Source organism: Pteronotus mesoamericanus, unplaced genomic scaffold, assembly GCF_021234165.1.
Source record: "Pteronotus mesoamericanus isolate MK-2021 breed Mesoamerican mustached bat unplaced genomic scaffold, CSHL_Meso_final contig_179, whole genome shotgun sequence".
Classification (NCBI taxonomy): domain Eukaryota; kingdom Metazoa; phylum Chordata; class Mammalia; order Chiroptera; family Mormoopidae; genus Pteronotus; species Pteronotus mesoamericanus.
In genome coordinates this window covers 895,926-920,331 of record NW_026555075.1, presented here as the reverse complement: position 1 = coordinate 920,331, position 24,406 = coordinate 895,926, and the positions used below count along the sequence as shown (strand labels likewise).

At 37.6% G+C, this 24,406-nt stretch overlaps 1 protein-coding gene and 1 non-coding gene across 5 annotated transcripts in view; both read right to left on the bottom strand.

Annotated features, from left to right (window-relative positions):
* HECW2 (HECT, C2 and WW domain containing E3 ubiquitin protein ligase 2) overlaps nt 1-24,406 on the bottom strand; it is a 350,566-nt gene that overhangs the window by 164,454 nt on the left and 161,706 nt on the right. The gene's annotated exons all lie outside the window — the stretch shown is intronic.
* On the bottom strand, nt 15,806-15,912 carry LOC129065470 (U6 spliceosomal RNA). Its single transcript, XR_008528593.1, has one exon. It is a non-coding gene; the product is annotated as a U6 spliceosomal RNA (small nuclear RNA).

Here is a 24,406-nt window from a genome sequence, read left to right as displayed (position 1 = left end):
ATTGAATTCTTTACTTACTATTATGATACAGGCTACAAAGGAAAAAGAGACTGTTGTAAGGTAATGGATGAGCTGCCGGCATGACCCAGGCCAGAGAACAAGAGAAAGCTTCCTCAAGGAATCAGTGTGTGAACTAAACTCCGAAGGATGACTAGGAGGTGGGTAGGGAGAGGAGGGAAGCAGAGAGAGAGGTCATTCCATATGGAAGAGCCTTGCAGAGGTCACATGGTGGGAGGCAACAGGACTCTTTCAGAGACTGAGGGGAGACCAGTGTGACTGGATCACAGAGGATAAGGGAGAGATGGGGCTGGTAAAGAACGAACTAGAAGCTTTAAGCCTCCATGAACAGGGAGAGAAGGGAGGCTTAAAAAAGGGGAATGGAAATTATTCTTTTTTCTCATCTCCACAAGGCCTCCTGAAAGCCCAATTGATGATCGCAGTTCTCAACCTTCTAAGCTATCGATCTAGCCAGGATACTCAGGACTGTAAGTGATTTGTGGGTGCTCAAAGGATTAATCATAGAAAATTAAAGACATCACTTAACCGAAGTAGCTTATTCCCAAAGCTCAAAGAGTATTTACTAATAGTAAAGCAGAGAAGAGCAAAGACATAATTCTTAGATTACAATATAAATGGACAATGGAAAAATTGAACACTTTATGCTGGTACCCAAAACAAAACAGAATCAAGGTTAGTACATCAGGAAGGAACAACCCTTTTCCTGAAAAGCACATCATGAATTTCCTTTGTGTTTATGCATTTTGCAAGCCTCTGAGTCTGACATCATCACTCATATGCACTATTTAAGTTTTGCAGCAAGTGTCTGCTTATCTGCTGCAATTTTTATTGGCTGCTTTTCCTTCTAACACTGTGTTCATAAAGAAGCCAGATGAATGCTGGTCTCATCATCACTGTGTTTTCAGATTCCCAAAACCTTCCCATGGAAATACATATCAGTTTGCGTGTAAATCAGAAAGTGTTTTTGAAAAGATGTCAAAAATGAGACAGCTGCTAAAAGATCAAGGGGAGGACCTCAAATTAAAACCCAATAGACACATGCACATGAAATATGTGTTATTTTTTTTTATTTGACTTAGAATGTGGTAGGTGATTAAATTTAATTTAAAAAAAGAGAAAGAACTCATGGACACAGACAACAGTGTGGTGACGGCAGGATGGGGGGGTAGAGGTGGAAGAGGGTACAGGGGGGATAAATGGTGGTGGAAAAAATACAATAAAAAATAAAATTAAAAAAATAGTGGCTATCATCTGCTATCTGTTAAAAACATACTACATTCCTGACACTGGAAGCCTGTAGTCACAGTCTCTCATTGAATTCTCAAAGTAACCTTCTGGCATAGTTATTACAATCCCCCCTTCACAAATTAAGAAAGCTGGGGGATACAAGATTAAATGACTCGTTCGCACAAGACAACATAGCAAGAAATTAGCTGAATTTCAAATCCAGAGTCTGTGTGATGTGAAAGCTTATTCACACATTTCTCACTGATATACGACTTCCCCACCAATAACTACCATTCACCAACTGCCAAGAGCTGTGCGCAGTTATTTCAGTAACTGATAGAATTCTCATAGCAACTTTAAGAGGTGTTATCCCCAAGACCAAAAAGCAGCTCAGAGAGGTCTAATAACTTGATCAAGTGCACACAGTGGCAAGGTTGAAAAGCGCAAAGAAGATTTTCCAGGAGCCTGCAGCAATTTTACAACAGCAACATTTCTGTGGTAGTCTGAGTTCAGTAAAAGTAAATATGGTGTTGCTCTCTTAGACTTTTGCCGTTTTATCTGGGAAATTTTGATTCTGCTTTGGAAGAGACTAAAGTCCCCAAAGAACTGATTTTCTCATCTTCAGTGGATAAGGAAATCCCTTTATAAATGTCCATTCAAGCCAAAATATTGAGATTGTGATCCACTGCTTTCATTTATTCAAGAATAAATGACCCTTACTTTTTTAACAGACCAATACACACAAGCAGATTTAAGGTGCCAAAACTCTGCAAGGCATACATGAATAAGTATAAATGTGGTTTTTTTCTTTCAGTAATTTTCACTACAGAACTAAAGATCCAGCTATAGCAGTGTCTCCATTCTTTGACTAACATGTACATTGAAGTTCTAAGAATATAATGTTTTTCCGGATGGGTGAATTTCACATTAACATATAAGAATGTAACATTTTTCCTTAACAGTAAGTTTTGTATTAATTCCATATTAATGTAAAGACAAGAGCTTTTAAATGAAATATTAAGGCAGTTTATATACAATTCCACGTCATTCATTCAATTCATAACTGTTTAATTGCATCGTTAATAGGTTCTGTAGCTATACCATTTTTTAAGACAAATAAAAGTACATATTGTAAAGCACGGCAACTTTAAGAATAGATTTTAAACATGTAAAGCTCTGAAAATAAAAGGAAACAAATAGAGAAAGATATAAAATTCTTTTATTTATGTATGTGTGGTCTTTGTTTCTTCATTCCTGTAAAATGAGAACATTACCTTTTGCGAACAACGCTTTGCATATGACTGAGAGAGCAATGACCCCATATCCTGGGGAGTCTCTGCTGAATGCACATATGTAGAGACTCCAATATGCTCACCCTAGTGGGCAGAATCAGCATTTATAACATACCACTGCAGTGTATGATGCAGAATCAAATACACAGATCCCCAAACCTGAAGGGCTGGTGCTCAAATTTGGTTGTGCACTAGAATCACCCCGTAAGACTCATGTTTAAAATTCAGACTCCAGAGAGCAAACCACAGCAGTTCTGATTCAGTAGGTATGGGATGGACCCTGCATTTGTAAACAATTACCCCAGCTCACGCTGATATAGGAGGCCCTTGTACCACATTGTAAGAGACACTGGCCTGGAGTCTCAAAATCTAATAGGATGTACATTAATGGGCATGTATATGCAAGTGTCACATATGAGTTTTGCAAATTTGTTTTATTAGAAAACTCAAAAAGGGACATGCAGCTGTGTACCTTTGTTGCATTCCTTATCCTAATGATTCTCATGATGATGATTTTCTATCCATTAAAAGTATAACGGAAAGATGAGCAAGTACTATACATGGCAAATGAAGACAGGAAAAACTAACATGAGGGAAAAAAGTTTTCATTTGTATTGAAGTCTAGAACAGCGTTCTTCAAAATAGGGGCCATAGACCAGTGCTGGGTCATGAACTGGCTGTTAATGATCTAAGTATGCAAATTGAGCAGAAGCCTTTAGAAACTTGTATAGACATTTGTCAGAGTAATTTTAAATTTGTTCAATCTAATGACAAAAATGTAGACTTATATTTTATAGATCTTGTTTTTATTGCATTTAATTAATCTAATAGTATTGATTTTTATACTGTTTTACAAAGGCTCAGTGTCTCTGATAGATCTGAATGGTAATTTGAGGTGCATTGCTGAACACCAGCTAGAGAATCTAGCCATGCTTTGTCCAGTCCAATGAGCCTCCTAGGCTAGGTCTGGAACAAACATGGCCTTCTGTGATAGCATCTTAAAGGTAGGGGCCAGAAAGGATTCATTGAACGAATGTCTGAACAAACATCCTTAACTTCTCACAATAACTCAGTCTGAATCTCTCAGCAATACACCAATCTATTTTGTATGTGTGTAAGTCAACTCATTTTTTTGGGGGGGGGAATCAACAAACTTTTTTGTAGCTGTACTATCTCTTAGAGTAATATTTTAGTAAAATTTCCTGAGTTTACTTTCAACAGCTTTAAAAAGCACCTGTTTCACTTATTAAAAATGTGGATCTTTCAACTTTCAAAGAGACCCTTGACTTTTAACATCCGAGGATTCAGTGATGAACTTTAACACTGTAGGGTACAGAGCATCTATCCCTTATCTGTGAATCTTTGCTGACATGAAATTATTTTTCTCAGGCCGTTCTCAAAAAAGCAGGTATTTTAGCCCTGACAGGCCTGGCTCAGTTAGTTGAGCATCCTCTCGCAAATAGAAGGTTCAGTTGGTTGAGCACTGTCTCACAAAGAGGAAGGTTGCCGGTTTGATTCCCCGTCAGGGCATATGTTTGGGTTGTGGGCCCATCCCCAGTTTGGGCATGTGTGAGAGGCAACCAATCAATCTTTCTCTCCTTCTCTTTCTCCCCCTCTTCTCCTCTCTCTCTGAAAATAAATAAATAAAATCTTTTTTTTAAAAAAATCAGGCTGTTAACGGTCATCTTAGCGCTGGGTCCCTATCAGCAATCTAATGCTTTTCATGATATTTGGCAATGACAACAGTAATAAGAATAAATTATTCCAATCATAAGTACAGGGGACATAGATCTCATTTTGCAGTTTTCCTGCCTCCTTGTAAACTCTGAATAATAACTGTCTCCTTTATTAACGACATGGATTCTAAACAGTATTAAAGTTAAATTCTAGACATACTCTTACAATTCCTGCATCAGGTCATTATATCTCTTGGTAGGGGCCAGCAGTGGCTACTTTTATTCTCTGTGTGTTGCCAAGAATAACTTTTCTCCTTCCAAGTGAAACATGGTGTTTATAAAAGGTAAGAGATGGGGAACTTGGGCTTATGAATCTGTGCACACAACAAAGGCATAATAATAGCAACTGCACTCCTAGTTGCCAAGCCCTTTAGCCAGGATGAAAGAAAAATGAGGTTTCCCCCTGCCCCTACATTATTGGGTCCCCCTTTTTAAAGGAGAAAGAAAAGCCAAACTTTAAATACTCAAGTTCATTCTATGACGCTGAAGAGTTGTAAACTGTCATACACTAACTTTATTGTTTTCTTAACATGCTAAAACCCAATTTAAGACATTTTCTCTTTTAGTCCGTTAATTATTTGACTAAGAATCCTCGGACAACTTGTAGACAATATGGAATAGCACTGGATCTGCAGCTAAAATGGATACCTATTAGCTGTGCGACCCCGACCAAATGATTAATCTCAAACTTCAGTTGCCTCATCTACAAAAAGGGCAGAACACCAAAGAGTTTCGTTAGCACCGCTTTGAGAGGACTGTGAACTACACACCAGGTAGACAGTGCCTGGCACAGCATATATCCTTGTCGTCAGTAAACTCTCAGCTGTTACTGTGGTTATTCTCAACAGGGAAGACTCTGAATCACTGAAATATAATGAGACATTTTTAGGATTTTACTTCTGTGACTCATATACTAAGATTAATGACAGTCCACCAGGAAGGCAGCTGGCTAGATGAGCTGACCTCTGGGGTCACCTGGATCTAGGTTATCTGATATGATTAAACCAGGCTTAACTTCGGGGCTTTCAGTAATATTTAAGTAATATCTTTGGAGAAAAAGAACTGTCTTTCTTCAACTAACCTAAGGAATTACAGTTATGTTAATTCTTTTCATTGGACTACACACATTTGTTTCAGCAATCACTTTGGCAAAGGTAAGTGAAGCAGATAAAACGAAAATCACAAGGCATCTTTGAAAAATAGATGGCGTTCGTCCAAAATGTCTTTCCTGGAACAAGATGTAACAACTGGATTCACTCCCGCCCTTCCCTGCTGAGCTCTATTTAAGGGTCTGTAAGCATTTCCACTATAAACTGCTCTCATCAGGATTTGTAATTTTACCGTCTAATCTCTTTTAGAGTTTAAATATAAACATCTCAGTCAAACTTAAAAAAAAAACCTGATTTTTTTTTAACTTAAAAACTTCCTTCAGTAAAAGTATAATAGTAAAAGAGGGGGTAGGGACAGAAATATCAGAGAAGTAAGGGTTATTTAACACATGAAAAATAATGATCTGCCATGGCTTAATAAGCAAAATAAGATGAGTGTTCAAGAAATAAATGCCATCAAAGATTATATAAATTCAGTGGTCACTGTGTCACAGTCTGTAATAATTACAAACTGTATAAGAATCCAAAAATAAATGAATAGATAAATTATGGCAGAGCCATATAACAGGATATTACAGAGACATCACACAATGTCCCCAAGTAATTTATTTTTCTTTCCAAATAATTACTCATGATATAATAAGTGGAAAAACACATTGCAGAGCTTTATGTACAATAACTTAATTGGGTTAAAATGCATATAGAATTTATTAAAATAAAGTTGTAAAAGAAATATGTCAAAGTGTTCACAGTAATTGTTGCTTGGCAGAAAGACTTAAATGTTCCAACTTGTCTATAATGAGCTCGCCTTACTTTAATATCAGAAAAGAGAGGCTTCAATCTGGCTTACTTTGACAGAGAAATAAAAAAACAGTAATACAGACAAAATAAAGTGTGACATCTCTTTCCTATTTTTCTATATCCCCTGTGTTTCCCTTGCAAATCTACCTCTAATCATTGACTATTCTGATATTTGAAAATATTACTTATATTGTGGATTTATGAAGTACTCAATTCATAAAGAGTTTTTACTTATCAAGAGGAGTTGTCCCAAAAAGCAACCTTACAGCTAATCGCATATTGTCTCAAGATATGAAAAAAACACAAGTATCATCCATCATAAGGGTACCTTTAGAGGACCAAATAGATTCGAGATATATCTGGTAAGGGTAGAGGAAAACAAAAAAATTTTTTAAGCAAAAGATGCCCCATGAAAACTAGTTTGAATCTGAGTAAGTTTAAAATTGTATTCAAAACTTTAAGAACTTTAGTTATCACCCCAAAGATACCTGCTCCACATGAAATTATGACGTCAATTTAAATCAAACATAAATACTGAAAGAATCGAGTCCCGGGCCATGTCAGGGCCCCTCTAATTCCTACTGAAACCGGGGCACACGCGCACAGGGGCGCACACAGAGAAATCACAGGGCATGGGCCGCTGTAAGCATTCATGGCCACAGACAGCATTTCCAGTTTCTCTTCAAAGAAACTTGAATAAATTCTACCAGAAAAACAATTTCTGCTTAAAAAAATGTGTATGTCATTATGTATTAGCTAATATGCAAAGGACTGTCACGTGCTCTTTTAAAATCTTGTCTCCTTGCGTCGGTGTTAGAAAATGTGCTCCCCTAGGGACACACCGGCCCCCTCGAGTAGTCTATGTGTTTTGAGATAAGAACCATATTTTATTAATCTTCAGATTCCTAACAACTATCAATGCTGGGAAACATCCAATACATATTTTTGATTAAATGAATAAGAAGTGATTCTCTATTTTTAGATTTTATCCCTCAAACTTTGTCTCAAACATAAATGTGAGGCACTTCCTAACACTGGTCTCCAATTTTATGTACTTGGGAGCAACCATTAAAGTTAAAATCTGAAGCAATACTACAAATGGAACAGACACAAAGCTACATGTAAACAACATCATTATACAGAGAAATTAAAAAGAATCTGACAACAAAACAAATCAAAACAGTTTTTCATTCTCTGGGGGCAAAAACAGAAAGGAGTTACAAATTCTGTAAGAACTACTCTTTGATGATGCTCAAATTTCATATGCAGGCCAAGGATGCTTCAATAATTTAATCCCTAAGTCAAATGAAAACCAAGTTGGCTGAAGCTAAACACTAGCTAGTACCAAGGAAAAGTATCTTGGACTTCTAGTGATAAAATAAGGAGTTAATTCTTAGACTCTTAAAGAGAGAGAAAAAGAGTCTCAAATATAACCTATCATGCAAATTATATTATGGCCACTATTAATTCTTTATCAGCATAAGGTTATCTACTTAGAAGAATTGTATTCTTGATCTAAGGTACTAAAATTATCTTGGTGCAAATTTTCCTGAAAAGGCCTCAGAAAAATTAATGTACAAATAAGGCAAAGCTTTCATTTTACCGTTAATCGTGCAGTAACAATTGCACCACATCAAAGGGCTCAGAATAAGCTTTTCTCCCCATTTCTTACCAACAGATTAAATCAATGCTGCTTAATCAAAAGGAGAAAATGTGGATCAAACAAAAATTTTTTAAAAATAAAGCGAGAAAACATTTTTTTATTGGCACAAGTTTACTCTGATACATTCTCACATAGCATTTTTACAGTTCTTTGAAAACTAGGTTCCATTGTTAATTCTGTTTTCAGATTACCTTTCCAATCATTACTCAAGCAAAACCCTAGATGCCTCCTCTTTGGCCTGTGCCTGGGCTGTGCGTCAGTGAGGCTGCTGTAAATATAGCAGAGCCATGAAGAGCCCACGCTCAGGAGTAAATTCCTGGGTTTAAATCTGGAGCCTGCCATGGTATCTTGTTGTCACTTTGGCCAAGTCACTGTAACTGCCAAAATAGTATATAGAGTGATATGATGGGATACATGCATATGTGTGCATGCGCACACACAATTTGTTTTTACTTACCAAAAAAAAAAAACCCATGGGAATGATAAAGAAGCCAGCACAAATGGTTACCCACAGAAAGAATGAGGGTTCACTGCGGAGACATCTGGGATAAAATATAAAACTGCTCTGAAGACACCTTCTTACATAGTTTTTCCATTGGTCCAAATAGTACAACTGGAGTATTTTTTTTAAAAACCTGCAGCTTATTAAAACACAGGAAGTTCTTTTAAACACATCAGTTTGTAACAATATTAAAATATACATAGCCACTCATCAAAAAGAAGCAAACCTCTCTAGTCACAATGGGCAATAACTAGGGCACCAATGCTTATGTACATCGAAAACAAATTGTCAATAACTGTTAAAGAATTAGACGTTTACCTTGCCTTTTCAGTAAGAATTGCATTTCACAGTCACTGAGGAAATGTAGCTGATGAAGGGAAGGGCTTTCTACACACAGCTTCCAAGAAGTAAGTGTGAAAGGAATGAAAGAATGAGAAAGCTCACAATTTTTCAACATCTAAAAAAAATAACATAATTGAAAACATTCCCTGAAAAATGGATGGGAAACATTCCAACGAGGACATTAAGGTGTCACAATCTGATCCATTTTAGCAACACAAAGATTTGGACACCCAGACGTTAAGTATTTCGTGCTTCTTTTGAATGAACGCCATGCGGAGTACATAGCACCATTGACGGCGCATCCTTAGGGGAAAATATAAGACTGATCCGAGTCAAAACTTCTGTGTTAACCTCAAATTTACAAGAAATATGGGGGACAGTGGAACAAACTAAAAGATATGAACATGGAGCAAAAAACAAATCTAGCATATGGGGCAGGATAACTGATACAGTTTTCAGTGCCACTGAGAACCATAAAAAGGAGAGAAAATACTGAAAGAAGCTAGACCAAAAAAAAAACACTATGTAATAGTTTTTTACAGAACAACAGGGAAAACTAACCAATAGTTTTAGAAGTTGACCCTTGGGGAATATAACTGGAAGGAAATACCATGAGGGAGACTTCTGGGATGCTGAGAATGCTCTGTATCTTGATCTTGGTGGTAGTTAAAGGGTGTGCACATATGTAAAAATTCATCATGCTTTACATTTACGATTAAGGCATCCTAAGGAATTCCCTATATATGTGCTATTCCTCAATAAACATAAGAGCCATGCTTAATGTACGGTTGCCTTTAAGAAGGGGTGTGATTGGAAAAGGCAGGAGAAGGACTCCAAAGTGTTAGAAATGTTTTGTTTCTTGATCTGTGAGCACTGTTACCAATTAATTAAGCTGTAGACCTATGATTAAATTAATTTTCAGTACATATGTTACTCTCCAATTTTAAAAATGATAAAGAGAGGAGGTGCTATTCTATATTAAAGGCGGCATAAAAAGTTGTTTACTACTTTTTGTTTAAGCAAATCAACTTATTTTTTCAGAAACTGCAAATTTAATACTGGATAATTCCTGTATTACTTTAAGTGCTATAAAGACATTATATTTGTATAACATCCCTATTTATTAAAAATTTATAAGTGTGCAACAGTTGTCCTGTATCACGGGCCACTGAAGGCTATGCTTGGCTAGCTCAGGGGTCAGATGGGATTCGGACAGCTTCCCTTCAATGCCCTGGCCCAGTAATCTCCCAGTCTTGGCTAATGAGCTCTGTGTGTGATGGACGGATCACACATCTCTCACACCGTAGCGGTTTACAGTTCTCCCTTAACCTCTACTTCCTACTTGCACAGAGCTTCAAGGTCAGCCGGAGAAGAGAAATGAGGACCTTTTCAGGTGTTTCCTGGGCATAAGCCAGCCCTCCCTATGTGTGTGGCCTTCTATTAATAGATTTCCCAGGAATATATCAAAGTTTTTCAAAGACCTCTATTCTCCATTTTGTCCTTTTACATTATTTGGTCAGCCCTTTTTGTGCCCCAAGTGGTAGCTACCTCAGGCAGGTGTGGTGTTAAACAATTGCCAGTGATTGTTTTTGACAAATGTGCTGGAGATAGGGCTGTTTGCACTGAATAAGCTGTGTGCCAAGTCACAAAAAGATTAGTCCTCTAGCATTTAGAAAGCACCAGTGAATAGGGTGCTTTCAAAAGCTGACAGACATATCAAGTAGTAACAATCCTCTAGGGATGAGGCTTTTCAGGGCGCGGAAAACCTATTATGTCCTTGTTAGTGGCTGTTAAGCTGCTGGTTTTCTCAGTTACTATGGTCACAAGGCTGTTGGTTTTCAAAACTATGGCAGAGCTATGGAGGAGGGTAGAGAAATAGGACGAGTTAAAACACCACAAAGCTGAAGTTACTGTTCTAATTGAGATTCAACCTGTTTCTTAAATAAATGTTCTTCTTGTACTTGAAAGCCTTTGGTTGATTTCCAGAATTCTGAAAGAGTTGATTTAAAAACTTTCTCCGATGCTTTCATTGTTTTTTTAGAGGACCAGACTTTGGGAAGTCCCTACTCTACAACCAGAAGTGCTTCTCAAGGTCAGTATCCACTGAAGATTATATTGGGGGTTTTCCTATTGGATTTCTCAGTTCTACCAGCTGCCATTTTCAATAAGCGCCACGGCTTAAAGCATGATTCTCAGGCAATTCAAGTCCTTTAGAGACAGTATTCTGTGACCATGAACTTCACTGATAACCCCACATGGTTCTAAATATCAGTTCAGCCAAAAGTCCTCCTTCCTACTGAAAAAACAATTAAGTGCCACAAGGCCTATGGACCATGTAAGCTATCACAGCAGTTTCTATTAAGGTTTAATCTTTATATCCTAAGGCTTTGCCACCTTGGCTGTTAACAAGTGGTAAATCAGTATAGAAAAATGAAGTAAAATAAGTGTCCATACAAAATTCTTTCTGAAAATAATCAGTAATGGAATATTTAAGGTGGTCATTGATTCTCATAGTGCAAGGGATTATAAAGAGGCAGATTCCAGTGTATGAAGAGGCAGAAAATGCTCCTTATGTCATAATAAATAAAAGCAGATAAGTTCTGAGAAGTCAGGAAGCAGACACTAACCTACCAGGAGGGCGAGAGTTTCCCAGGAACAAGACCTAGTTGAGGCTGAAAGGCTCATTACTAAGGCAACATCCTTATGCTAAGGCTCTCTGCAGACCGCGATTTGGAAGCTTCGTGTGATATAAGGAAGTGAGCTTCCCTAAACAGCCTGGACTGCATCATCCAATGCAGGGCGTGGCTGAGATTAGTTCTTTAACTAGTTAAAACTGAAATAAACTTAAAAATAATATTAAATAAGACAAAATAAAGTCCCTTAAAATTTAAGATTAAAAAGAGGTAAGTGGATGAATATTCCCCTTTATAGGAGCAATCTTCCTGTATAACCTTAAATAAGCCCTTCTTAACCTCAAGTCTTTAGATCCTTAAAGGCAGAGTTTTGAGAATGCCAGAATTCATGAATGGCAGGCAAAACTGTTTGTAGGTATATAGATTTTTTCCTTCTGTGAAGAGGTCCCATGGCATTCATTGCATTCTCAAATGATTAATTAATGATATGCACCAAGAGAGTAAATACATCACAAACCACCCAGCAGCATAGTAAAAGGGTTATACAGCATGATCAAATGAGATTTATCCCAGGAATGCTAAAGTGGTAGAACATACAAAACCCAGTCAAAGTAATACACCACAGTAATAGTATAAAGGGGGACCAAAACACATGATCACTTCAACTGATGCAGAAAAAATAAACATTCAAAACAATCCAACACCCTTGTGATAAAAATACTTAACAAACTAAAAATAGATGAGCATTTATAAGAAACCCACAGTTACCATGCTGAAAAATTGAAAGCCTTCTAAGATCAGGAACAAGCCAGGGATATGGTTATTCAAAAATGGAAAAAGAAAAAAAACCCTCTATAGTACAATAATTCCAACACAACTATTTCAAATCAAATTAGAAACTAGGTCTATTTTCAAATTTTGAAAACCACTGTAGTCAAGAGAAAGTTGATGAAATCCAAAAGGAATAGAGTGAGAGTCTCTATAAGGTAGTGAGGGACTGGGTCCTCTATCTGGCAATAATCGATGCTTTACTTGGTCTTCATTATTTATAAATAATATGGCTTCCAAAAGATACCTACAGCCTTTGACTCAAATGGAACCTGCACTTCCATCTGGCTTCACAGAGATGGTTCTCAACCAGGGTAGTTGGCATGATCACACTGTGTTTTTAAAATATAGCTGACTTCAATATTAGTTAAAAATTATATTGGAAATGATAGCAGGACTACAAATAATTTTTATTCTATTTCCTGTATTTGCCAAGTTTTCCACTGAACTTACCTTCATCAGAGATAAAACTTTTTTTTTAAATAAAACTGATGGGATGATCCTTGTGGCAGTATGGAGGGTGAAATGCGGCAGGAACAGCAGGAATGTGCCCCAAAATAAGGGAACAGGTGACAAGAATCTAAATAAAAGTAGACGCGGGGGCGGGGTTAGAAATGGTAAGTTGAAAAGATGAACTGACCCAGGCAACTGGATGAAACTTAAAAGACAAGTTTAAGAATAAGTCTCAAAGTTCTGAGTTGGGGAACTGCCTCCAGCAACATAAGAGAAGAGGTGGGCTGGTTACAGGAAAGAGGATGTGGTCAAATTTAGTTCAGGCTATGATGAGTTTAAGGAGTCTAGCACCCATCCAGGTACATATGTCTAATCAACACTGGAAATACAATGATGAAACTCAGAAACAGAAGGAGGATTGGAGATTTAAGTGTAGAAGTGTTAGCTGAAGCCATAGGAATGGATGCAATTGCTCAGAGTGCCAAGAACAAAATTAGAAGAAAAATAGCCTAGAACAAAAGCCTGGAAAACATCAGCATTTAAGATGGGAGATTGTAAAGGACAAAAGAGAAAGAAAGGTAGGGAAGTAATTAAAAGAGAGTAGTCTTATGTAAGCCAAAATAATATACATTTTCAAGAAGAAAAATGTGGAAACAACATCATCAAATCCTATAAAGATTAAAGAATGAAGCCTGAAAAATGTCTGTTGCATTTGTCAATAATGAGGTCCCTAGTGACCTTAGTGGGGGCAGAAAGTCAAATGTTGGAAGGTAGTATGATGTGAGTTGAGGAGTAAAATGAGAGGTGAATATTATAACCAATCAAAGGAAATCAATAATCTCACACTATATATACACTGTTCATTTTAAATTTTTAATAAGTAGCCCTGGCTGGTGTGGCTCAGTGGATTGAGTGCCGACCTATGAACCAACGGGTCATTGGTTCGATTCCCAGTCAGGGCACAAGCCTGGGTTGCTGGCCAGGTCCTCAGTAGGGGGCACACAAGAGGCAACCACACATTGATGTTTTTCTCTTTCTCTTTCTCCTTCTGTTCCCCTCTCTCTCTAAAAATAAATAAATAAAATCTTTAAGTAAGTAAATAAATAAATTTTGAATAAGCAAAAATGGAAACTATATTCTTTTTTATTCCATGGCAAAATGGTTCATCAGTTTGTACAGTGAGTAAATATATTCCCTATGTTGAATTCTATCACTCATTGCTTGTGTGACTTTAAACAAATGATTTAACACTCCTGTGCTCCATGTTCTTCATTTGTAAAATGGGAATGGGAATTGCACAACCTCAACAGATTTGTTGAGAATTAGATGAGGTAATGCACGCAAAACAACGAGCTAAGTATCTGCTAACTCAAGGTTCGGATGTTATGTTTCCTAATTCTTTTATTTGCGCAAACACCAAAAAGAAATTAAATCTGGATACCCTCAATTGAAGGTCTGATTATTTAAAATAACAATATCATTCAGGACTGCTCATTAAGCTTACTAATTCACTTGACAGTGAACATCCATTGAGCATTCTTCACAGGCCAAAAATGTGTTAGATCCTGAAGACACAAAAATGGTTAATGCTTGGTCCCAACTCTCACAGGCCAGAGGAGGCAATGGCTACCTTTTTTAAAAAAATTACAATGTGACAAGTAGAATAAGACAATTGTTACTATATGGGTTACCTATGAGGGTTATAGACAAGTAAAGAGAATGCAAAGGTGTAAGTATTTATACAATGAAATGATCAAAACAACACTTGTAATATTCCTCCCTACTACCTTTTAGGCCTTCGTTACAATGGCCTAAGTTGATTTGAAAAAACCAAAATGCTAAGCTGCCAGTTGATTAACTTCTTTTATTTTAATGTTGTTCGATTACAGGTGTGCCAATTTTTCCCCCATTGCTCTCCCCTGCCCCGCCCACCCCCCTTCTCCAGCTCCCACAGTCAATCCCCACCCTGTTGCCCATGTCCATGGGTCCTTTATACATGTTCCTTGACTAGGCCCTTCTCCTTCTTTCCCCCCTTGTCTCCCTTCCCCTCTCCCTTCTGGTCACTATCAGTCTGTTCCTCGTTTTCATGCCTCTGGTTCTATTTTGTTTATTTGCTTGTTTTGTTCATTAGTTTCCTCTGATAGGTGAGATCATATGGTATTTGTCTTTCATCGCTTGGCTTATTTCACTTAGCATACTACTCTCCAGTTCCATTCATACTGTCACAAAGGGTAGGAGTTCCTTCTTTCTTTCTGCTGCATAATACTCCATTTTGCAAATGTGCCACAGTTTTTTGATCCACTCATTTACTGATGGGCACTAACGCTATTTCCAGCACTTGGCTATTGTAAATAAAGCTGTTATGAACATAAGGATGCACAGGTGTTTCATTGGTGTTTCAGAATTCTTAGAGTATAATCCCAGCAGTGGAATCGCTGGATAAAATGGCAGTTCCATTTTTATATTTTTGAGGAAATTCCATACTGTTTTCCACAGAGGCTGCACCAGTCTGCATTCCCACCAACAGGGCACTAGGGTTCCCTTTTCTCCACATCCTCACCAGCACCTGTTGTTTGTTGATTTATTGAGGATAGCCATTCTGACTAGTGTGAGGTGATATCTCATTGTGGTTTTAATTTGCATCTCTCTGATGGCTAGTGATGCTGAGCATCTTTTCATATGTCTCTGGGCCCTCTGTATGTCCTCCTTGGAGAAGTATTTGTTCAAGTTCTTTGCCCATTTATTGGTTGGATTATTTACCTTCCTAGCGTTTAGTCATATGAGTTCTTTGTATATTTTGGATATCAAACCCTTGTCCAAGGTATCATTGGCAAATGTTTTCCCATACGGTTGGTTCCCTTTTCATTTTGATGATGTTTTCTTTAGCTGTGCAGAAGATTTTTAATTTAATGAAGTCCCATTTGTTCATTTTTTTTTCCTTTATTTCCCTGGCCCTAGAATATATACTGGCAAAAATATTGCTGCCTGGGATATCTGAAACTAGGACTTTTATGGTGTCACAGCTCATATTTAAGTCTTTTACCAATTTTGAGTTTATTCTGGTGTATGGTGGTAAGTGGGTGGTCTAGTTTCATTTTTTTACATGTAGCTGTCCAGATCTCCCAACACCATTTATTGAAGATGCTCTTTTTACCCCATTTTATTCTTCTGACCCCTTTGTCAAATATTAGTTGGCTATAAAAAAATATGGAACGCTTCATGAATTCGTGCATCATCCTTGCACAGGGGCCATGCAAATCTTCTCCGTATCGTTCTAATTTTAGCATATGTGCTGCCGAACCAGGCACTGATTTCCTTTGATGTTTTATAAATCACTTCTTCCAATAAATACCTATATTTAATCTATAATTCTTCTCTGTATTTCTCAATAACTTCATGACATTAACAACATATCTCCGGAGTTGAATGTTTTCTGTATCGCATGTAAAATAAATCACAATGTAATCTCATTACGAATAAAAGCTTTCTTTGCCTTACAAACAATAGCTCATTTATTTAATCCAAATATAAAAGCTATAGTTATTTAATGAAGAGCATTCAATAAATCACTGAAATGGGAATATGAAAACAAATCTATTACTAAGATCTCAGTAGAGGGAAATTAATGTTTCATCCTGTATAATGCCTTCTTATCCTTGGTCTTCCCTCGCCACTGGTAACCCTGTAATCTCACCACATAACCTGCTATAAAACACCACTCTGCTCACAAAGGCAGACCTATAAAGATCTAGATTGCAGTTATTAGGTCATTTTTGTGACCTGGGGCTAGTTCTTTAAATTCCCTAGAACTTCAGTGAAGAAAGACTGAAAATACCTTGTTCAGCCGAGTCACATTGTGAAAAAGGACATACAAGGAAAGCTTTCGGTCAAGATGGCAGAGGAGGTACATGCGGTACTCAGGTCCTCCCACAACCACATCAAAATTACAACTACACTGCAGAACAAGCATCATTCAGAACCACCTGAAACCTAGCTGCACAGAAGTCTTATAACTAAGGATACAAAGAAAAGGCCACATCAAGACGGGTGGGAGGGGTGAAGACATGGAACAAGCTGGTCCCACACCTATGCGTGGTGGTTAAAAAATTGGGAGGGATATCTCAGCTTTGGAGGTCCCACCTGAGGAGTCCCAACCCCACAGCAGGTCCCCAGCCCAGGGTTCCAGTGCCAGGAAGAAAAGCCTCCCTGACTTCTGGCAGTGAAAACCAGCATGGGTTGTGGCTGAGTGAGATAAGGGCTTCTGGAGTCCAAGGCATTTCTCTTAAAGAATATGTATAAACTTACGTGGATTCAATCACTTTGAGACCCAATGTTGGGCAGCAGCTTGAAAGGTGCCAGGGACATACGAGAAGGAACTGAGCATCTGGCTTTGGAGCAATGGCTGGAGGGGCAGCTTTCACCGAGACAGAAATGCTGGCAGAGGCCACTGTTCCTTTTCTGAGCCTTCACCCCACAGAGCAGGCAGATGGGTGCTCTATCTGAGTCTCCATCAACCTAGCTAACACTATTCATCCCCCCACACCCCTCACCTCTGGTGATTTCCTGAGACCCCACCCCACCCAACTTGTAGGCCGACCTAAGCTGTTTCCAGTGACTTTTCCATACAAAAGGCCTCTCTTGGCTCATGCTGTGGACTTCCCTAAAATCTCTCAGAGGTTCACAATCCCCAAACAAGCAGCATCTGGCCTCAGCATGCCCCATACCTCTTGTTAAATGGCCCCAGGCCTGGCACTAGCGGCAGCATCTGGCCTCATTTCTCAGCTTGGCCTCTCTCAGGCACCTCAAGCCCTGCACATGTAGGAGCAATCTGCAGATTTCTCTGTAGCTCATGCTAAGTGGCCCTGGGCAGGGCACAGCAACAGTTGATCTTGGCCTGAATTTTCCCGGAGGCCCAACAGCCAGCATTCCTTGTGGACAGCATCAGACCATGCCTGAGCACCGCTCAACCACCTCCACAAGCAACACACTCAAGGAATGGACTCACCAGGCACCAGAGCCCCACTGAAGCAAGTCCTGCTCTGCGGGTTGACCCCAATGCATCAGTTCCTCCACTGTGGTGGTCACAGCCAGTCCTCAAAACTGATCAGCCTGGGGGTAAATCTCTCCCACTGACAAGCGAACAGCAATCTGGGCTCAACTACAAGAGGAGGATGCACACAGCCTACCCAAGGACATACCTGAAGGGCCTAGCTCAGGTGACCAGGGAGGCTGTACCACTGGACCCCCTAGTACACCTACTACATAAGGTCACTCCACCAAGTCTGGTAGACATAGCAGCTCTACCTAATACATAGAAACAAACACAGGGAGGTTGCCAAAATGAGGAGACAAAGAAACGTGGACCAAATGAAAGGGAAGAACAAAACTCCAGAAAAAGAACTAAATAAAACGGAGATACACAATCTACCACAAGCAGAGTTCAAAACACTGGTTATAAAGATACTTGATGAACTTAGAAAAAGAGTAGATGAATTCAGCAAGAACTTCAACAAATCCATAGGCAACATAAAAAAGAACCAGTCAGAAATGAAGAATATATCAATAATACTTGCAATGAAGAATACATTACAGGAAATTGATAGTAGAGTAGCTGAGGCAGAAAACTGAATCAGTGATTTGGTAGACAAGGGAGCAGAAAACACCCAATCAGAAAACAAATAAAATTCTAATTAACAATGCTCATCTACTGTGACTTTGGGGACTAGAATGAGACTCTAACACTGACTACTCACAGCAGAGGTTATTCTGAGTTTACCATGAAAATAATGCATGATATTGGGTGATGACTCAGTTCTTCCCAGTCTTCTCTATTAAAACTACTGTGAAATCTCTGGTTTTGGTCCTTACTTAGTACAAACATATCATTTACATAGTAAACCTACCTTTTATCTTTTGTCATAACGTCAGACAAAGTATCACTTGGTGACAATATAAGCATAAATGCTATAAATTAATGATCCAAATGAATCAGAATATGCTTAACTACTTTGGGTTGTTTGTCCCCCCTAAAACAAAAACATGAAATGTAAAACTTCTTGTAAAAAATGCACCCCTGAGAATAAGCTTACATGTCCCCAGTGTTCAGGGTCTTGTGGTTGCATTTCAGCCTGAAGTGAATATATAGATGAGAGAGACTATTGATGTGTGTGTGGTGTGTGATGTAAGTAAAAGAATAATATGCCAAATTAGAGCATTTGCCTTCCTTGCTATGATCTTGAGAATATCACTAAGAAACATCCTTATTTCACTAAAGAATAATAGTAGTAGATAACATTTTATCCAATTCAAAGCCCTCAATGCCTTAATTAAACTAAAGAGGGCTTATAAGCACTGGATGTTAGGAAACCTTTCTTAAAATACAACTTTTTTATTCAAATTGTATAAAAATGTCATTTTCTAAACACTGATTTTTTTTCTTTTTCATAACTGTTGTTCAGTACATAGATTTATACACATATTATCTGTCATGTATTCTTAGTGTTTTATAAAATAAATTAAGTTAATCCTAACAGCAACCCTATGACTTAGATGTTACTATTATTATTGCTATATGATAGATGGTGAAAACTGAGGCGCAGAAGGGCTATGTAACATGCCCACAGGCACACAGCTGATCAGTGGCAGAACCAGGATTCAATCCCGTTATCTTGCTTCAGAGCATGTGAGTTTACTTACTGGGGTGATCACTTTGTAAGTTATACAAATATCTAATCACTATGTTGTACACCCAAAACTAACATAATATTATATGTCAACTGTAATTGAAAAATAAAAAATATTTTGAAGACCTGTTTTTGTATATTTCTTGCCTATTTCTATTATTCTTAAAAAGCTTTAAATGACTTTTTGGTATTCTTTATCCATTTTTTGATTAAAGATTTGTAGAATTCTTTTCCCTAAAAAAAAACTATTAACCCTTTTTTAGATGTGTGTTAAATACTTTTTTATTCAACTGCTTGTCCTTTAACTTTTTTAAATGTTTATTACTTTATAGTCTTAAATGTTTAATATAGTCATATTGTCAATATTCTACTTTATAGCTTCTGGGTTTGAATACTTTACTTCAGGGTAAGAAAAATATTAGTTTGTATTTTCTCCTAAAACTCCTTAGATTTTACATACTGATTTTTAACTCACCTGAATATTTCTTGTATAATGTGTGAAATAGGGCTCTGTATTTGTTTTATTTCAAGTAATAGTGGTCCATGCACCTTATTTGTTGAATAAGCCTTATCTTCCCCATTGATTTGGAATATCAATTTAATCATATATTATATTGTTAAACATATATACATTTGTTTCTAGAATGCTCATTATATTTCATTGATCTTCTTGATTATTTCTGTGCTGTTGTCATGTTATTTTAATTGCTGAGACTTTATAATGGATTTAAATTTTTTAATATTTTATACTGGATTTTGACATTTACAAAAATAAATAAAATCAACCTGCGTTTAAAAAAAAAAGAAAGAAAGAAGGAATTCCTATCTTTGCGACAACATGGATGGAACTGGAGAATGTTATGCTAGGTGAAATAAGCCAGTCAGTGAAAGACAAATACCATATGTTCTCACCTATAGGTGGAATCTATTCAACAAAATAAAATAATGAGCAAAATAAACCACAGATATGGAAACATGGAGCAGACTGAAAGTGAACAGAGTGGATAGGGAAAGAGGACAATGGTGGAAAGAAGGGGAAGCGACTAGCCAAAGAACAAGTATGAATGACCCATGGACATGGACAACAGAGTGGGAATTGACTGTGGGAGTGAGGGGTGGGGGTGGGATGGGTGGAGGGGGGCAAAGGGGGGAAAATTGAGACAACTGTAATAGAATAAACATGATTTAAAATTTTTTTTAAAAGGACATCATAAAATAGAAATATTTGTTAGATACCTGTCCAATAATTAATAAAGAGATTGTGGTGGAAAAAGAAATAATGTAAGGAAAACAACTCTTTAAGTTTAAAAAAAATAATAAAATGTTCAACAATGTTTCAATTTTTTAAAAAATGTACATGAGTTTAACTACCATGCAGTGCTACCTTATATTTACTTGTAGGCCTTCAGCATAAACCTATTTTCTTTTTCCTTAATGTGTTTACAGCATTTAACCATATGTATGGTTTTCAATGTATAAGATCGGAAATCCATAAACATGAAATATGGAGAAGATTTTTCTAGGTACTAAAAACAAAATATGCTGGCAGTTTTGCTGAAGAAAAAAAGTTAGGGTTTCTGGACGCTACTGATTTACTGCTCAGACACTAGAGTCAGGTCCGCAGAGATGCCTTTTGATTACCGCCTAAGTCAACTTCTGCCGGCAGGAGGGCTAACACTGGGGGCGTGGCTACTGCCACCAAGAGGAGCATCCTGGTGAAAAACTAACCGGAGTAGAAACCTCTCTACAGGATAACCTTGACAGACAACAGAAAAACAGCAGTTCCTAGAATTTGAAGCATGGATTGGTACACAATAAAATGTGATTGAAGTGCAATCTGTTGTGGATTAGTCCCTTGCTGGATCATTCAGGACAAATTTTTCACGCATCTGATTTCTCTCTCCATGTGGCACAGCGACCTCACGCCATTAATTGAAGAATATTCAATGCATGAAATTAACTGTCATGTTACAAAATCATCTGTTGCAGGCAAATGGATGTGCTACCAAGAGGCCTTACAGAAAGAGATTTCCTTAGGAGTGAAGAATTTTCTAAAATGCATTTGAAGAAGGCTTAGTGCTTTGAGAAGTTACATACTAGTAAAAGGGGCTCCTTGTTAAATAAGATTACAATGTAGTGGACACTATACCCTGCCCTTTAGAGGTTCACGACGTTCATTAGCAAGTATAAAAGATCCCAGAAGACTTCTGACTTCTGTGGTGTCCTAAACTGATTTGACCAGAGAGCCTTTATCACATAACACCTACAAACAGCCTGAAGAATGTACTTTGAAAGATTGTGACTTCGTGAAATCCTCACTATTCCAAATCTTCCTTTGGATCAGCAAGAGCTTTGATCTTATCAGGTCCCTAGAATTGGTCAGAATCAGAAAGGCAGACTAAGTTTAAAAAGCAATTGTAACCTTGTGTACGTCTGGCAGGAATGCAGATTTGTGCTGCCACTGTGGAAAGCAATATGGAGTTCCCGCAAAAAACTTAAAATGGAACTGCCCATGACCCAGCGATTCCAATTATAGGAATATATCCAAAGAAACCGAAAACATTAATTTGAAAGAATATATGCACCCCTATGCTCATTGTAGAGGTATTTACAATAGCCAAGGTTTGGAAACAGCCCCAAGTGTCCATCAGTAGATGAGTGGCTAAAAAGAGCTATGGTACATTTATACAATACTACTCGGCCATAAAAAAGAAGGAAATCTTACCCTTTGCAACAGCATGGATGGATCTGGAGATTATTATGCTAAGTGGAATAAGCTAGTCAGAGAAAAGACAAGTATCATATGATTTCACTTACATGTGGAATCTAATGAGCAAAATAAACTGACAAACAAAATAGAAAAAAAAAAAGAAATGTAACTTTGAAGGAGGCCTAGTTCTCACATCCTCTGGCCTTCTGGGAAAAATACATAGGAAGCCAAGTTATCATCACAAGTTTGCTTGGTAGCAAGAGTTCCAAAGTAGGAAGCGATTTCAGGTGTTTACAGATCTCTGGCTCTACCATATGATACATACACGTTCTGCCCTTGAGGCCACGCACACCTCGTCCTTGGGCCAGTGCATCCTCTCCCTGGATGGAGGTAGCATGGGCACTGACAAGGACCACACTGTTTACTCTTAGTTTCTACAGCTATCCAAGACCTCTTCCGATTGACTCTTCATAACCTCTTAGAATATTTCAAAACCTTGGGTCTGTCACAGTCTGGACTTGGAATAGTAATAGCTATTAATTCAGCATTTCCTTGATGTCAGTCAGGTATTATGGTATTTTTCATTCATTAGCTCTTCTCATTTTCTCTACAACTCCATGAGGAAGACCCTATTACAACACTCATTGTATTCGAGAGGTACCTGAGGCTCGAGGAAACTAAAATTGAAATCTAGGCCACCAGTTTTTGGAATACACACTGTTCACCAACTGCTTTAGTCATTCAAAGACAAGAACCTTGCAAGTTCTTTAAGGCTACATGGCCTGGTCAATATATCAACTTTTCACTTTAATTCTCAGAGCGAATTATTTTTACATTTGTGCAAGCACTCTTTGCACTCCCCAAATCACATAGGACTTCACATACAGCAGCCACCTGATCACTCCTCAATCTGAGCAGCAAAAGTCACTGCATGAAATACCAAACACACTAGAAATAATGCCGAGGTTACTAATCTTTTCTGTGCCGTGATTTTCTCATCTGTAGAACAGAAATTACACTTCCATCAATTCATAACAGGACAGGGAAAGTGCTATGAATGTTCTTTCAGCCTCCTGAGGGAAATAATGCCATTTACAACTTTGTTTTTTGTTAACACAATGCTTTCATACTTAATGCCTGCTGTGGCCAAATCGTTCCCCATTCTGGAAACAAATACACATTTCTACAAAACCTGTCACCATAAGAAACAAGATACTTGGAGATAAACAGATTAAGACTTCACACAGGGCAAAAATGTTTTTATTTGTGATGAATGAGCTATTTAGACTAGAGGATTTTCCAATTTGAAATTTGCAAATCATTTTACTTTTTAGATTCAGCTTTTTAAACCTATAAAATAGATTATATTAAGACTGGTAATAGAAGAGAATAAAATTAAATAATATTGTCCTCCATCTCCTACCCATGCCAAACATCACTAACTGATCATCCAACTCTTCCCAGAATAAAGCCTCAATCTTGCTATACATAGTCTGTGCAGCTTCTGCTACTCAGCTCAGGTAGCCCTGTAAGATGACTCTTATTTTCTGTGCCAGAGCTCTATATTCCCTAAGGATCCTTCTGGTTCTTTGATTTTAAGTTCTATACTCATGAATTAAAATACCATGTGCAAAAGCTTAAAGAAATCTGATATACAAAAGAAAATTATTTTATAGTCAATGTTTAAATCAAGAACTTAGGAGAGATTTGTCAGTGTTTTGTCAGCAATGTAACACAATGTATTCCCCCTTCTAAAACATCAAAGTCATAGTTTATAAATCCCAGAAGTAGGAGAGGTGATGGAAAAGCATGAATCATTCACCTTAAAATATAAAATACAAAAATGTTGAATGCCACCACTATGATTCACAAATATTGCTGGAAAACGTTGCAAAAGTATAAAGCAATAGAAACCAACACTGAAACAAATAAATAAATAGAGAAAAAGAAGACAAGAAAACATCACCCTTCACACACAGAGCTTTTATACACCTAGAAAATTATCCCAGAAAACAATATTACAGATAATAATAGTGAAAACAGAGCAGAATTTGCTTTCTGTTTCTCGCATTCCATGGTATAAGGTAAATCAAATACATAAAGGGAAAGTAAATTCTACTGTATCTTGACTTTGAGAATAGTATATTTCCTCTATCTCTTTGCCTGAACTTGGGGGTGGTGTTGTAATTTCAGCAAGTCAATAAACAACACCCCTCTAGTCCATCACAGAGTTCAGACCATCCAGAAGTAGATACATGAGCCAGACAGATGGATGACCCATCCAACAGCCTTGTTCAGGTGATCAGCTAACTTACTCAGAGCAAAGCTAGAGCTTAACTTAGGTTTGTATGATTCTAAAACCCAAATGCTACACTGCCTCTCTGGAAGAAAGAAAAATTAATTTACAAA